The following is a 15,895-nucleotide window of genomic DNA, read 5'->3' as shown; positions in this document are numbered from 1 at the left end:
TTTTCTGTGCGCTACGAATTTGTCCATTTATCCTGAGACTGCAGTTTTTACAGTATAGCCCCTCTAGTCCATGCATATCGTAACTCTCAATCCGTGCATCATATGTAAAAACTTTAAATATGAAAGATTCTTAAAATTTCATCTAGTTTAATAATATGCCACTTTCATCCATGTTTAAAATGCTTAAAATAATGTTTGCTTTAATTTGCTCCTATGCCATGCTAAAATGCTTTAATTCATAACTAAATAACCGTAACTCGGAATTTAATAATCTTTATATGTAAATGGGGTGGAAAAATGCCTAGTTTAACATGGTGCATTCATCTTGTATGTTTAACAACCCTAAAATTGTGTTTAGGGCAGAACAGTACCATTACCAAAATTATGCACATGAGGAGTTTCTGGACTTGTTGTTTTGTTGTTCCGGCCTCATTTAAACTTGCCTAGATAGATAGTTTCATTATGCTTCACCTCTTGCCATGCTAACAACATTTAATCTTGTTGGGTACATAAACGAGAGGGAACTAAATTAGTCATGTGGTGTTTTCTTCAATATGCAACTCCATTGCATATTGAGCTCCACTTAATTTGTAGGGTTGTTTGTGCATTTTGCCATGCCATGCCTCATTAAACCGGACATGCATCATACTTGGTTGTGCATCATTCCATGTCCATGTGTTGTTTGTTTACTATGTTGTATGCTTCTTTCTGGTGTTGCTTCTTCGGGTTGGTTCTGATAACATTTGTTTGTGAGGATCCGTTCGATTACGTCCGTTTGTCTTCTTCATGGACTCGTTCTTCTTCCTTGCGGGATTTTAGGCAAGATGACCATACCCTCGAAATCACTTCTATCTTTGCTTGCTAGTTGCTCGCTCTTTTGCTATGCCTATGCTACGATACCTACCACTTGCTTATAATACCTCCCATATTGTTAAACCAAGCCTCTAACCCACCTTGTCCTAGCAAACCGTTGTTTGGCTATGTTACCGCTTTGCTCAGCCCCTCTTATAGCGTTGTTAGTTGCAGGTGAAGATGAAGTTTGTTCCTTGTTGGAACATGGAGATGTTGTTCCTTGTTGGAACATGTTTACTTGTTGGGATATCACAATATCTCTTATTTAATTAATGCATCTATATACTTTGTAAAGGGTGGAAGGCTCGGCCTTATGCCTGGTGTTTTGTTCCACTCTTGCCGCCCTAGTTTCCGTCATATCAGTGTTATGTTCCCGGATTTTGCGTTCCTTACGCGGTTGGGTTATAATGGGAACCCCTTGACAGTTCGCCTTGAATAAAACTCCTCCAGCAATGCCCAACATTGGTTTTACCATTCGCCACCTAGCCTCTTTTTCCCTTGGGTTTCGCGGACTCAAGGGTCATCTTTATTTTAACCCCCCCCCCCCCGGCCAGTAATCCTCTGAGTGTTGGTCCGAACTGAGCTGCCCGCGGGGCCACCTCGGGGAAACTTAAGGGTTGGTTTTACTCATAGCTAGTCTCATCTGAGTGTGCCCTGAGAACGAGATATGTGCAGCTCCTATCGGGATTTGTCGGCACATTCGGGCGGTGTTGCTGGACTTATTTTACCATTGTCGAAATGTCTTGTAACCTGGATGCCGAGTCTGATCGGAATGTCTTGGGAGAAGGAATATCCTTCGTTGACCGTGAGAGCTTGTGATGGGCTAAGTTGGGACACCCCTGCAGGGATTTGAAATTTCGATAGTCGTGCCCGCGGTTATGGGCAGATGGGAATTTGTTAATGTCTGGTTGTAGAAAACCTGAAGTTGACCTTAATTAAAACACATCAACCGCGTGTGTAACCGTGATGGTCTCTTCTCGGCGGGGTCCGGGAAGTGAACACGGTGTTGGAGTTATGCTTGACGTAGGTTGCTCTAGGATCACTTCTTGATTATAGATTCTCGACCGTGCTTTTGCCTTCTCTTCTCACTCTCATTTGCGTTGTTAGCCACCATATATGCTAGTCACTTGCTGCAGCTCCACCTCATACCTTTTACGTTACCCATAAGCTTAAATAGTCTTGATCGCGAGGGTGTGAGATTGCTGAGTCCCTGTGGCTCACAGATACTTCCAAAACCAGTTTGCAGGTGTCGATGAAACTGTACAGGTGACGCAACCAAGCTCAAGGAGGAGCTCGATGAAGATCTTGTCCTTTGTTTTGTTTCGTGCTAGTTGATCAGTAGTGGAGCCCAGTCGGGATGATCGGGGATCTGTGTAGCATTTGGGGTAGTCTTCTTTATTTTGGTTCCGTAGTCGGACCTTGATTGTATCTGGTTGATGTAATGTTATATTCATGTATTGTGTGAAGTGGCGATTGTAAGCCAACTATGTATCTCTTTCCCTTATGTATTACATGGGCTGTGTGAAGATTACCTCACTTGTGACATTGCTTTCAATGCGGTTATGCCTCTAAGTCGTGCTTCGACATGTGGGAAAGTAGCCGCATCGAGGGCGTTACACTACTGTATTCCAACTTCTCTATGGTTTATAAACTATTTTACTAGCCATAGATTCATCAAAATAAGTAAGCAACACATGAAAAACAGAATCTGTCAAAAACAGAACAGTCTGTAGTAATCTGGATCAAACGTATACTTCTGGAACTCATAAAATTCTCAAATAAATTGCTGGACCTGAAGAATTTATCTATTAATCATCTTCAAAAATAATTAACTAAATAGCACTCTCCAAATAAAAATGGAAGCAATTCTCGTGAGCGCTAAAGTTTTTGTTTTTGACAGCATGATCAACAAGACTTTCCCAAAGTCTTCCCAAAGGTTCTACTTGGCACAAACACTAATTAAACACATACAACCACATCTAAATAGAGGCTAGATGAATTATTTTTTTACTAAACAGGAACTAAAATCAAGGAACTAAAATAAAATTGGTTTGCCTCCCAACAAGCGCTATCGTTTAACGCCCCTAGCTAGGCATGATGATTTCAATGATGCTCACATAAAGGATAAGAATTGAAACAAAAAGAGAGCATCATGAAGAATATGACTAGCACATTTAAGTCTAAAATGCTTCCTATGCATAGGGATTTTGTGAGCAAACAACTTGTGGGAACAATAATCAACTAGCATAGGAGGGCAAAACAAGCATAACTTCAAGATTTTAAGCACATAGAGAGGAAACTTGATATTATTGCAACTCCTACAAGCATATATTCCTCCCTCATAGTAATTTTCAGTAGCATCATGAATGAATTCAACAATATAACCAGCACTTAAAGCATTCTTTTCATGATCTACAAGCATAGAAAATTTACTACTCTCCACACAAGCAAAATTCTTCTCATGAATAATAGTGGGAGGAAACTCAACAAAATAACTATCATGTGATTGAAAATTAAAATCAAGATGACAAGTTTCATTGTTATCATTATTCTTTAAAGCATACGAGTCATCACAATAATCATCATAGATAGGAGGCATTCTTTCATCATAATAAATTTGCTCATCAAACTTGGGGGACAAAAAATATTATCTTCATCAAACATAGCTTCCCCAAGCTTGTGGCTTTGCATATCATTAGCATCATGGATATTCAAAGAATTCATACTAACAACATTGCAATCATGCTCATCATTCAAATATTTAGTGCCAAACATTTTATAGATTTCTTCTTCTAGCACTTGAGCACAATTATCCTTTCCATCATACTCACGAAAGATATTAAAAAGGTGAAGTGTATGAGACAAACTCAATTCTGTTTTTTCATAGTTTTATTTTATAAACTAAACTAGTGATAAAACAAGAAACTAAAAGACTCGATTGCAAGATCTAAAGATATACCTTCAAGCACTCACCTCCCCGGCAACGGCGCCAGAAAAGAGCTTGATGTCTACTACACAACCTTCTTCTTGTAGACGTTGTTGGGCCTCCAAGTGCAGAGGTTTGTAGGACAGTAGCAAATTTCCCTCAAGTGGATGACCTAAGGTTTATCAATCCGTAGGAGGCGTAGGATGAAGATGGTCTCTCTCAAGCAACCCTGCAACCAAATAACAAAGAGTCTCTTGTGTCCCCAACACACCCAATACAATGGTAAATTGTATAGGTGCACTAGTTTGGTGAAGAGATGGCACTACTAGGGAAAAGGCTAGCAGCAGCGCGGGTTTTGTGCTCACTAGTAGCGCGGGTAGGCGCACTACTAATAAGGAGCTACAGCTATTGCTTAGCAGTAACGCGTGCCCGCACGCGCTACTGCTAATGTAACTACTGGCAGCGTGTTTTCTCGCCATCGCTACTAGTATTATTTTTTTATTTTTTATTTTTAGTTTATTTATGCGCCATAGGACAAATATTGGTACAATACCAGTTATGAGGTTTACATCATTATGTCCATAACAGTGTGTCAAATGAAGGTGGATTAGGTTCAAGTGGAGGCAATATGTGGTGCATGTCAAAAGTATACTACTAATCCAAACTTGATCTAGTTTGGACTAGTAGTACTTTCGATGTGCACCACATGTTGCCTCCACTTGAATCTAATCCGCCAGCACAAGCTATTTAATCATCATCATAGTCATTACCACCAACAGTATTTATTTAATCACCACTAACGCTAGCTAATAATAATCATCATAGTCATTACCACCAACACTAGCTATTTTATCATCATAGTAATAGTGTAGCACATCATCATCCTCAAACTCATTTCTAGCTAGCTAATCACTCCTGTTGCTCTCTCTTTGGTAAAATAACATAAAACATGTGTAGCTCTCCTCCTTGATCAAGTTGGAGCATGCAGATGAACCTGTCTCCTAATCATGGGTAGCGCATCTGTTTGCTGCCCCCTAGTACTTCTCTGCGCTCCCCCATCACATATTTGGTCCAGTCTTGCACTATTAAGCATCCGTCGCTAATCTTGAATGCACTAAAGTAATCTGTAGGATATTTTGGCCGTAAGCTAATAATACTCATGGTACCTTTAGTCTTGATCCCATAAGGCACAACATTCATCGGGAGTCCCTGTTGAAGAACATCGTATGGTAACATACTTAGCAATGAAGTTTAGCTTCAAAAATAATGTATGGAAAAGATGCACTGAGGACAAATAGTAAAAATCTTACCATCCTTCCTAAATAGATGTGACCGTAGTTCATTACGAACACTATTGGTCGCACATTTTCAGTACTAACATTTCTAAATGCAGGAAGAAAATTTGTCTTGACAGTATCAAGATCCTCAAGCCATGAAACATAATGACTTAGCTCCCCGCAGTTGAGTTCAGCCTCGGGACAGTAGTAGGTCCTGTCTACCAAGCCCTGGACATGTTTGCTTGCACCGAAATAAGCTGACAATACAAATTAGTTGTCAACTATTTTTGAATAAACAATATCAAAGACATAAATATGGTTGAGAAACTTACATAATGGTATAACTGGAGGCGTCTGCACATCGACACAGATGTCGGTATTACCTTCAATATCATCTTCCGGACGAATATCAAAGGTGATAACCATATCAGGCTCAAATGCATAAGTCTTGCATAGTGCTCGCCATGTTTTGCATCCAAAATAGGTGTAGTCGTCTGAATTGTATAATTTTGCGTGGAAAATATAACCATGTCGGTCTTCAAGTAACTTTCTTTACCTCCATAGTATGACTGAAACCTATCTTATCAAATACAAATACTCTTGCATGGCAGGGGATACGCTAGTACAATAGTAAAAAAAAATATAAGTTAAAGCAAATGAAGCAGATGTCATGCTTAATTACGAAAAAAGACTTGTCGTTGTGACTTACTGTATCCACTTCGAAGTTCTCTTCCAGCTTGATGCTGAAGCTCCTATCATCATCTAGGAAGATTCCGTCGCACAGGCCGCGCTCGTCTTCGCAGTATTTGCAAATACCGGAATCCTTTTCGTCATCAGACATTTCCTATGTTCATAGTTAAAACATTAATTGAAAATCGATCGAAGACAACTACCAGGATACTCAACACACAAATCCGGGGCACTCGATATTTCCTACATATTCTGGCACAAGTCATGCCAAAATTCACGGAAAAATCCGGCATGACCTTTGCTAAAATAGGACATATCGAGCGCCTGAAATTTGCCGGAACGGAAATGAATCAACACTCCAGCAAAACAAAGGCCACTCGGAGGTGTAACCTGCAAACATGACCGGCCACTTGGATATTGAGCAACACAAGATATACATTTCAAAATATCTTATAGGACTCAAATTAGCATGCATTCAATAAGCAAAAGTAAATCATCTCATGCGTCCGTACATCATCGAATATTATCACTAATACATCCCAAATAGTGTCATACATATAACATCACTAATACAACTAAAACCCTAGCACACGACAGGTATCGGCGCGGGCGGTGGACACCCACAGAGAAGGAACCATCACGGGATCATAGCTCCAGTGAGGTCCCTGGAGAACCTGCCAGGTATTGGAGACTCCAACGCAAACAAGTAGCGACGGACGTGCGCATCCTCCTCACTGACACGATGACGCACCACCTCCGCGGAATCCTCGAGCCTCTGGACCGTCACTGGCCCACGCGACCGCCACCAAAGAAGGTTCGGGTCAACGACAGGCTGGCTCCTCACCAACCTGCGCCCCCCGGTAGGTAGCGCCTCCCAGTACCACCCCGGCGGAGCCCAGTCCCGGACATGGCCCATCTGGTCAAGCAGGTGTCGTCCTCCGCTGACTCGACGACGAGGATGCGGGATAGGCATCGTCCACGTCGATGCGAGAAAAAATGCTTTAACTAAAAAAATAGCAACAAGTTCTTACTAACTAGTTCTATTAATTCAACTAGTTCTTACTAAAAATAAACTTACTATAAATAAAAATAGCAACAAGTTCTTACTAACTAATTAGTACCTAGGAACTACTACCCTAATTACCATCTAATTTGATAAACCTAGGGGTGGAAAGTGGTAGCGGATATTCCAATTATCCAACTATAAAGTGAAATAGGTGGTCAAATTTTACTCGTTTTATGATTCATCTTAGAAATTTGATTCATTTCCACACCCTTACATGAACCCTATCTCATTTGAGCCGCATCCGCATATGATTCGTTTCAACCCTGTCCTTCATCGTTGCTAGCCATGTTTCCTACGATTAAATCTAGTAAATTAATTCTAGACCTAATAAAATGAATGACATACAAAAGGCCTATGTTTTGTAGGAACGTTGACTCCTTCCTGGTGCGGCAAATCCCGGGCACTCGATATGTCCTAATTTATAGCACAAGTCATGCCGAAATTCACAGAAAATTTCGGCATGACCTTTGCTAAAAAGTGGACAAATCGAGAACCTGAAATTTGCCATAACGGAAATGAATCAACATTCCGGCAAAACATATATAGGCCACTCAGCTTCATTAAAACAACAAAGCCACTTGGGCACAAACAACATGACCACTTCAATGAAAAGATATAATCAACAATAAAAGTATAGGAAGGGATCATCTTTAAAATAAAACTTGCCTAAATAACCTAGATAATTAACCTAATTAAACTAGTTAACCTGACTAGTTCTCTATCAAAGCCCTAACTAAATTTTTGCACTAACCTAGGTAATTAAACTAGTTAACCTAACTACTTCTCTGTCAAAGCCCTAACTAAATTTTTGCCCTAACCTAGATAATTAACATAATTAAACTAGCTAACCTATGCATGAGAGAGAGAGGAGGGGTGGGGGCTTACAGAGGATGTCTCCGGTGACGGCGAGGGAGGCAGTTGTGGCGAGGGAGGATCCGGTGGCGTTGATGAGGCTGCGTGGCTCTGTGGCGTTGGGGGCAGCTCCGGTGGCGTCGATGGCGCACGGCTCTGGTGGCTCCGGGGGCGTCGACGTCGGCAGGAGACAGCGGCGAAGTGGGGCGATGATGAATCGGGGAGACGGCGGCGGGGTGGGTCGAGAGATTTGGGGGGCAAGTGGTGGCCGGGGGGGGGGGGGGGAATGGTTTTTTGGTTAAGTCAAAACTAGCGGTAGCGCATTTCGCAGAACGCGCTATAGCTAAGGTAGCTATAGCACTTTTTCCAAAACGCGCTACTGCTATACATATGTAATTTTCTCTCTTTTTATTTCCTTTTCTGTTTCTATAGCGGGGGTCCTGGAAACGCGCTGCAGCTGCGTTAGCTACAGCGCCTCTTACTAACACACGCTACAGCTAAGCCTTTCTCTATTTTTTTTGCTTTTTCATTTATTTTGCTTTACATTTTATTTTTTTTCTTTCTCCTTTTTCTGTTTCTTTCATTTTCATTTACTTTTCATTTTATTTTATTTCCATTAGCAGTAGCGCTGTTACAGGGAAACACGCTGCTACTCATGTCCTAGCGGTAGCGCGCTTCCTGCAAGGCCGCTACTGCTATGCGTAGCCCATCGTTCCAGCAATGGGAATATTAGAGTAGCGCTTTTACGGGCACACGCGCTACTGCTAGAATCGTATCTGCAGCGCGGTTTATTCTGAACTGCTACTGCTATCTAGCACTAGCGCCCTTTTTTAACCCGCGCTGTTGCTAAATTTCTGTGTATAAGGTTTTCCCTAGTAGTGTGGTGATACAAGGGGTATATGGATAGTAGATAATAGTATTTATAATATGAAATTATAAAAACAGTAAGGTAACTAATGGTAAAAGTGAGCGTAAACGGTATTGCAATGCGTGGAAATAAGGCCTAGGGATAATACTTTTGCTAGTGTAAGTTCCCTCAACAATACTAACATAATTGGATCACATAACTATCCCTCAACATGCAACAAAGAGTCACTCCAAAGTCACTAATAGCGGAGAACGAACGAAGGATCATGGTAGGGTACGAAACCACCTCAAAGTTATTCTTTCCAATCAATCCGTTAGGCTATTCCTATAAGTGTCACAAACAGCCCTAGAGTTCGTACTAGAATAACACCTTAAAACACAAATCAACCAAAACCCTAATGTCACCTAGATACTCCAATGTCACCTAAAGTATCCGTGGGTATGATTATATGATATGCATCACACAATCTCAGATTCATCTATTCAACCAACACAAAGGACCTCAAAGAGTGCCCCAAAGTTTCTACCGGAGAATCACGACGATAACGTGTGCCAACCCCTATGCATAGGTTCCCAATGTCACGAAACCCGCAAATTGATCACCAAGACATACATCAAGTGGCACGTGGTTTCCCATTGTCACCACAGATATCCACAGCAAGACATACATCAAGTGTTCTCAAGTCTTTAAAGACTCAATCCGATAAGATAACTCCAAAGGGGAAACTCAATTCATTACAAGAGAGAAGAGGGGGAGGAGAAACATAAGATCCAACTATAATAGCAAAGCTCGCGATACATCAAGATCGTGCCAAATCAAGAACACGAGAGACAGATCAAACACATAGCTACTGGTACATACCCTCAGCCCCGAGGGAGAACTACTCCCTCCTCGTCATGGAGAGCACCGAGATGATGAAGATGGCCACCGGTGAGGGTTCCCCCCTCCGGCAGGGTGCCGGAACAGGGTCCCGATTGACTTTTGGTGGCTACGGAGGCTTCTGGCGGCGGAACTCCCGATCTATGTTGCATTCTGGAAGTTTCAGGGTATATGGACTTCTATAGGCAGAAGAAGCACGTCAGGGGAGCCACGGGGGCCCCACGAGGCAGGGGGCGCACCCTAGGGGGGTGGGCGCGCCCCCCACCCTCGTGGGCAGCTCCCGTATCTTCTGACGTGGGGTCCAAGTCCATCAGGTGTGTTTCCTTCCAAAAATAACTTCTCCAGTTGATTTCGTTCCGTTTCGACTCCGTCTAATATTCCTTTTCTTCAAAACACTGAAATAGGCATAAAACAGTAAATCTGGGCTGGGCCTCCGGTTAATAGGTTAGTCCCACAAATAATATAAAAGTGGATAATAAAGCCCAATATTGCCTAAAACAGTAGATAATATAGCATGGAGCAATCAAAAATTATAGATACGTTGGAGACATATCAGAGAGGAACAAGAGAAACGACTCAAAAGCATTTACTTTGCATCATTGTTACACGGAGCTTGATGTACATGACAAGTGGACAATAAGAAACCTTGAAACCACACAGAAGAGGCAAAGGCTCAACACTAGTGTTGATGATGATGATTTGGTAGATAATCCATCCACTCCTCATGTGTGTCCGGATGGATTGAAAATTGCAAAGCATGAAGAATGGTTGTGTTGGAGCATACAAGGAAGAGTTGATTGCAATGGTGGATGTTAAAAGGGCACTGGTGGCCGATCGGGAGGAGGAGAAGATGACTTGTTTCTCTGAGATGAAATTGATGGAGGAGACAAAATAGAAGGAAAAGGTGATAGCCGAGGAGATAAAGGTGCTAGTGGAAGAAAATAAAAAACTTGAACTTTAGTTGACAAGCCTTGAAATTAAGGTTGCGGAGAACAAAAAGATTGAGAGTCAGGAACAAAAGTTGCATTGGCGGCCGAGGAGAAAAGGAATAAGAGGGTGGCCGAGGAACATGCAACCATGTGGATGGATCCTAGTAAGATGGGCGAGAAGGCAAGGAAATATTGGGAGTTTAATCATGGCGACATCTTGGCTAAGATATGTGCTGGTAGCAGCAATGGTGGTGACGACAATAGTGGTGTCGCCGCTGACAACGCGAGTGCGTGAAGCCCTTGTGAACTATGATGGCATTTGGTCCATCATGTGTTGGTGGTTTTTTGGAATGGACTTATTCATCATCGCCTTTTGGCACAAATTATGGTTATGTTTAGTTGTTTGATAGATCCGTCCAAGGTACACTGGAATGCATGTTTGGACGACAATGCCTTAACTAAGCATAAAAATTGAAATAAATTGCCGTGCAAACGGAGAAATAAATGATCATATATATTTGGGTTTATTTAAGTGGCCAAATAGGAAGGACCAAGGCATCCAAAATTTCCTCTTTAACCACACCAATTTTGGTCCATTAATTATCGTTAAGGCCCACACATCGCTCTATTGCCTAATAAATATGACTTTCCCGTAGAGATCCATAGTGGGTCACATGTATGGCCAATCTCCTCTTCAGTTAATGCATATATTGGAAGGAAAATAGAATTAAGGAAGAAGCACGAATGATCTGGATCTGCTTAGAGGCCTAAGATAGCTAAACTGGACAAATAGTTCATTGGGGTGTGTGCTATTGTAAATAGCTTAACATGCCTTTAGTTTAATTTTCATCAATAGGAAAATAATAGTTCCACTTAGAAAAGTTATGTATGTATACTACTACTAATTTATTAGTAGCTCGTCGACCAGTTCTTAAGCTTGAGACCACTTGACTCCGACTATAATAAAATTATATTTCCACCATTCTCTCAAAAGTCCAAATTGGTATACATAAGCGAACAATATATTTTAACACTTTGAAGCATGCCAACTTATTTCACAATAGTGAAATTATTCTTGTAACACAACAACAACAACAACAACAACAACAACAGATAAGAAGGTGCACTAAAGTCACCATGGCATGCTCGTATCCCGGACCTCCAACACTTGTTTATTGATCAACGATGGTGGTGGTGGTGTCAGGGGTAACACCACCCCCATGTTTTCGTTGGGGACTGGTGAGGGAGGGTTCTTCATCGGTATCCTCTGCCCCAAGCGCCTCGCAGTCCCCATCCCAAACACCTTTCCCCCTTCATGATGCAGCCCATCTGAACGACCCCACACACCAATGTCGCCACCTAGCATCATCATAGTAATTACATCAACACACACATCCATACATATGAACAACAAATCCAGGATTTGGAAACATCCAAAGGGAACTCAATTGCGCATATAGATATACCTGGAGCATGATGCAGTGGGTCATGTGCGGCGGCCATGCATGGATAGGAAGACATCAGTGGTAGGAGGAGGATGAGGACGGCAATGACGAGAAAACATGTGGCTCTCTGTGGGTAGATCATGCCGTCTAGAGGGGAAGAGTTGGGTACGATGAGAGATCTGGAAGGCGAAGAGGAAAGAGAGGGGAAATTGCATACACAATGATCAGAGTAGTTAACACATCTGTTGCCTGTGAAGCTGCAAAACAAGGGGAGGCATTGGAATAAATAGGGGGAAAGGGTTGGGAGAAAACTAAAAAGGAAAAAACTTGCACGTAAACCAAATAAATATGGTGGTTCGAGTCGGTAGCTACAAGGGATAGACAGCGAGAGAGAGCTTGCTTTGTGCGTGTTGTGAGTTGTTCGTTGTCCTATAGCAACGCTCTTAAATTGCCTGCCACCCAGTAGCATGGATACAATTTTGGCTCTGCTCGTCTTGCGCGTGTTGACCATGCATGGCTAGATGTACGTTGCTTGCACTTCCACCCTGGTGATACACTCCCTTTGCCAATTGTCGTGTAGCCCTTCCCCTTCACATCTCTCACGCGGCGAAGTGAATCAAGCCGCGAGCCCACGATTAGGTCAGACCAAAATTCAATTTAGCCCGCCAGAGGCCCATAAACTTTGTCATTTAATCAATGGATACACTATTAACCTTATTTTTTGCCCCCTAAAAGAAGGGGTGACTGAAAATAGAGAAACTGGGAAAAAAATCTTCCATACAAAGTGTCAGAAAACAACATGACTCCAACGTTGTACTTGCAAAGATAATGCTAAAGGTTTGGAGTCGTTCAAGTTAGCCTCTGGGCAAAGAAAGAGCTCCCGCAGTTCCCCGATGCGAGCGTGGGTTTTCCTCCCCTTCTTCGGCCTCTTTAATGGCTTTCTTTATTCTTTCAATAGTTTTCTTTATTCTTTCAATGGTTTTCTTTGCTTCTTTAATGGTTTTACTGGCTTTTCTTTTCTTTTTCTTCATTTTCATTATGTTTTTTGTTTCTTTCTTGATTTTCACTGGTATTTCTTTATTTCTTAGTTTCTTCAGTTTTCTTCGATTTTCTTTCTTTCTTTCCTCGTTTTTCTGGTCTTCTTTGTTTTTTCTTTATTTATTGATTTTTACTATTTTTTCATTCTTTTGCATTGTTTTCTTGGTTTTTATTTCCATGTTTCTTTTTTTGGTTTTATTGTATTTTCGTTGTTTTTCCTTTACTTCTACTCGGTTATTACTATTTTTTCTTTGCTATTATTTTTTGTTCAGTTTTTATTTTCTTTTTCATTGGTTTTCTTCGTATCTTTTTTGGTTTTAATCGGCTATTTGCTTTTATTTGTTTCTTTCTATATTCTGGTTTTTTAAGGTTTTCTTTTGATTCATTTTCTTTGTTTATTTCTTGGTTTCATCGGTTTTATCTATTTCCATTTTTGCACTGTGTTTTTGGTTTTTCTTTTTCTTTTGTTTTTGAAATGTTTTTTTCCATAGGTTTCCTATTTGATTTTCATTGGTTTACTTTTTTCTCCAACACATGTTAAGTTTTTTACTACAAATTCAACACTTTTTGTATACATAAAAAATATTAATATTTTAAAATGCATAAGAAACATTTTTTGAAAACATATATATTTTGTGTCTACCTTTTTCCATGCACATTTTACATTTTGGTATATATAATACATTTCTCTAAGACACGTTTACCATTATTAAATACAAGATAATCATTTTTAATACAACATTTATATTTTTTGAATACATGGTAAAAAAATTCTATACACATTTTAAATAGTTTTCAAAAGATTTATTAATATTTTTGATTAAAATATTAACACTTTCTTAATGCATGATCAACATTTTTTCTATACACATTAAATTTTTTCCTAATATTTAATTAAAATTTTCATGTACAAGATTAATATTTTTTAATACATGGTCAACATTGTTACTATGCACATTTAACATTTTTTGCAATGCTTTATTAACATTTTTCAAATACTTGATTAACATTTTCTATATATATTTAATATTTCTCAATTGCACGATTAGAATTTTCAGATCACTTACTATATTATTATTTTGCAATATATATTTTTAGGTTTTGATAAGTGTAAACAAAATTAGAAAAAGAAATCTAGAAAATGAAAACAAAAAATGTGAAGATAAAAACAGGAAAAATAAACAAGACTTAATGGGCCGGCCCATCTAGTGCTGTTCTTACGTGATGGTTCCAGGCGCCCGTTGTCTCGCTTTAAGCGAGACATAGTGGCATCCATTGTATAGCACATAGCACATATCACTACAATTTGTCGATCCATCCACAAGCCCGACCTGTTAGTACACCGATGCATGCGGCGCGGGCTGAGTTTTCTCTGTACATAACATAACTACGGCCAATGCCTCATGACACAGAACTACAGAAGGTTCTCGTCTTTTTGGATGGCGACTCAAGGCAGTTTTCAAAAACCATTATTGGTAATGTTCGTGCGGGTGAAAGAACTCTACCACGAAGAAGGTGTTTCCAATAGATTTTCGATTTTCTTAGATTTTCGATCCAAAACAGTGTACCTGTAATTGTTATGAGTATGAATAAAATTACACGTGTTTGTAAAAAAAAAGAGGATTGTGAATTAAGCATACATAGAGTACGTATTGTGCTGTCATCTTTGCTAATTAACATGTGAATGTCATTTCCCTTCACCTTAATGACCTTCACGTCTCTCAACTTTATCATAAGTATTGTGTAGGCATCTTTGCTAGATTTGAAACAAAATAATGAATTTAAAATTTTGCATGTATTTCAAAGTGAATTTCAGAAATGTTCAGAAATCTAAAAAGTGTACATGTTTTTCAAAAAAATATTAGAAAAAAATGGTCATGTGCAAATTTCAAAATGAAACATGAAACTAAAAAATGTTCATTGATTCTAAAATAATGCAGATAAGTTTTCACATTATTATCTATTTTTTTTAAACTTCTCCCCTGAAGCAAATCTGTGTCTCCCGGAGAAGGATATTTGTGCTTCTCATGAAAGCATTATTTTTCGCGCGAGAAAACGGTGCAAAAAATCTCTAAAACCTAGGGAAAATCGGGCAAATAATTGGTGACTTTTCACCATCTATTCTCTGTATAGGTATTTAACGCTGTTTTCTAAATGTTTTCCGTGAACCAGGCTGGTTTGGTTTTTTGGTGTTTCTATCTGTTCCTTATCTATTTTTTTGTTTGGGGGCTCTACATTTTTTATTTTGTTCCTTTCTTTTTCCTCATTTTTTTATTTCTCTTCTTCTTTTTTGTTTAGTTTCCCCTTTTCCTTGTTCCTATTTTTCTTTCATTTCTTCTGGTTATTTTTCTTCATCAGCTACTTAGTGCCATTTAAAAAAATTGGTTTTGCCATGTGTTTTAAAATGTTAATGGTGTAACCAAGAAAATTATGGTGTATATTAAAAATATATTCATTGCGTATTGTGTATTAAAAATGTTTATGGCTTATTTAAAATGTTCTTCTTTGTATTAAAAATTCCTTGTGTATTAATTAGTGTTCATCGTGTACTAAAAACTGGTTTATTTACATTTTACTGAAAAGGTCCACCATGTACTTTTAAAATGTTCATTATGTATTAGAAATGCTTAATATTTAATAAAATGGCCATTGTGTTTCAAAAAATTATTCGTCAAGAATTAAAAAAGTTGCCACTTAATTAAATCTATTCTTCTCGTACTTCAAAATATTCGTCAACTAAAAAATCATCCTTTATTAAAAAAAGATTTGCCATGTAGTAAAATATTTATTGTGTCAATATTCATCATGGATCTAAAAAATGTTCACCATGTGTTAAAAGGGTTCATCATGTATATGAAAATGTTTGTCGTGTATTAAAAGTATATTCACCATGTGTCTTAAAAATGTTACAGTGTATTAGAAAATGTTCATGACTTATTAAAAGAATATTTGAAATTTATTAAAATTTTATGTTTTATTTGTAGTGTATGAAAAGGTAGTTATCATGTATTAAAACCTGTTATCATGTATTTACTAAATGTTTATCATGGTAATTAAAAGTTTTCAGACCGTA

The 15,895-nt window shown here is 39.2% G+C and overlaps 1 long non-coding RNA gene across 1 annotated transcript; it reads right to left on the bottom strand.

The window, feature by feature from the left end:
• Window positions 1–11,286: 11,286 nt before the first annotated feature.
• Window positions 11,287–12,199, bottom strand: LOC147966429 (uncharacterized). The gene is made up of 2 exons (XR_015607762.1): window positions 11,806–12,199; window positions 11,287–11,698 (listed from the first exon to the last, which is right to left on the bottom strand). It is a non-coding gene; the product is annotated as an uncharacterized LOC147966429 (long non-coding RNA).
• Between the last annotated feature and the right edge of the window lie 3,696 nt (window positions 12,200–15,895).

The sequence above is a fragment of the Triticum urartu genome, chromosome 6A, assembly GCF_056163025.1.
Source record: "Triticum urartu cultivar PI428250 chromosome 6A, HENAU_Tu73, whole genome shotgun sequence".
NCBI classification, from domain to species: Eukaryota; Viridiplantae; Streptophyta; class Magnoliopsida; order Poales; family Poaceae; genus Triticum; species Triticum urartu.
Note: the sequence above shows the minus strand (reverse complement) of the source record. Positions and strands in the feature narration are given on the sequence as shown.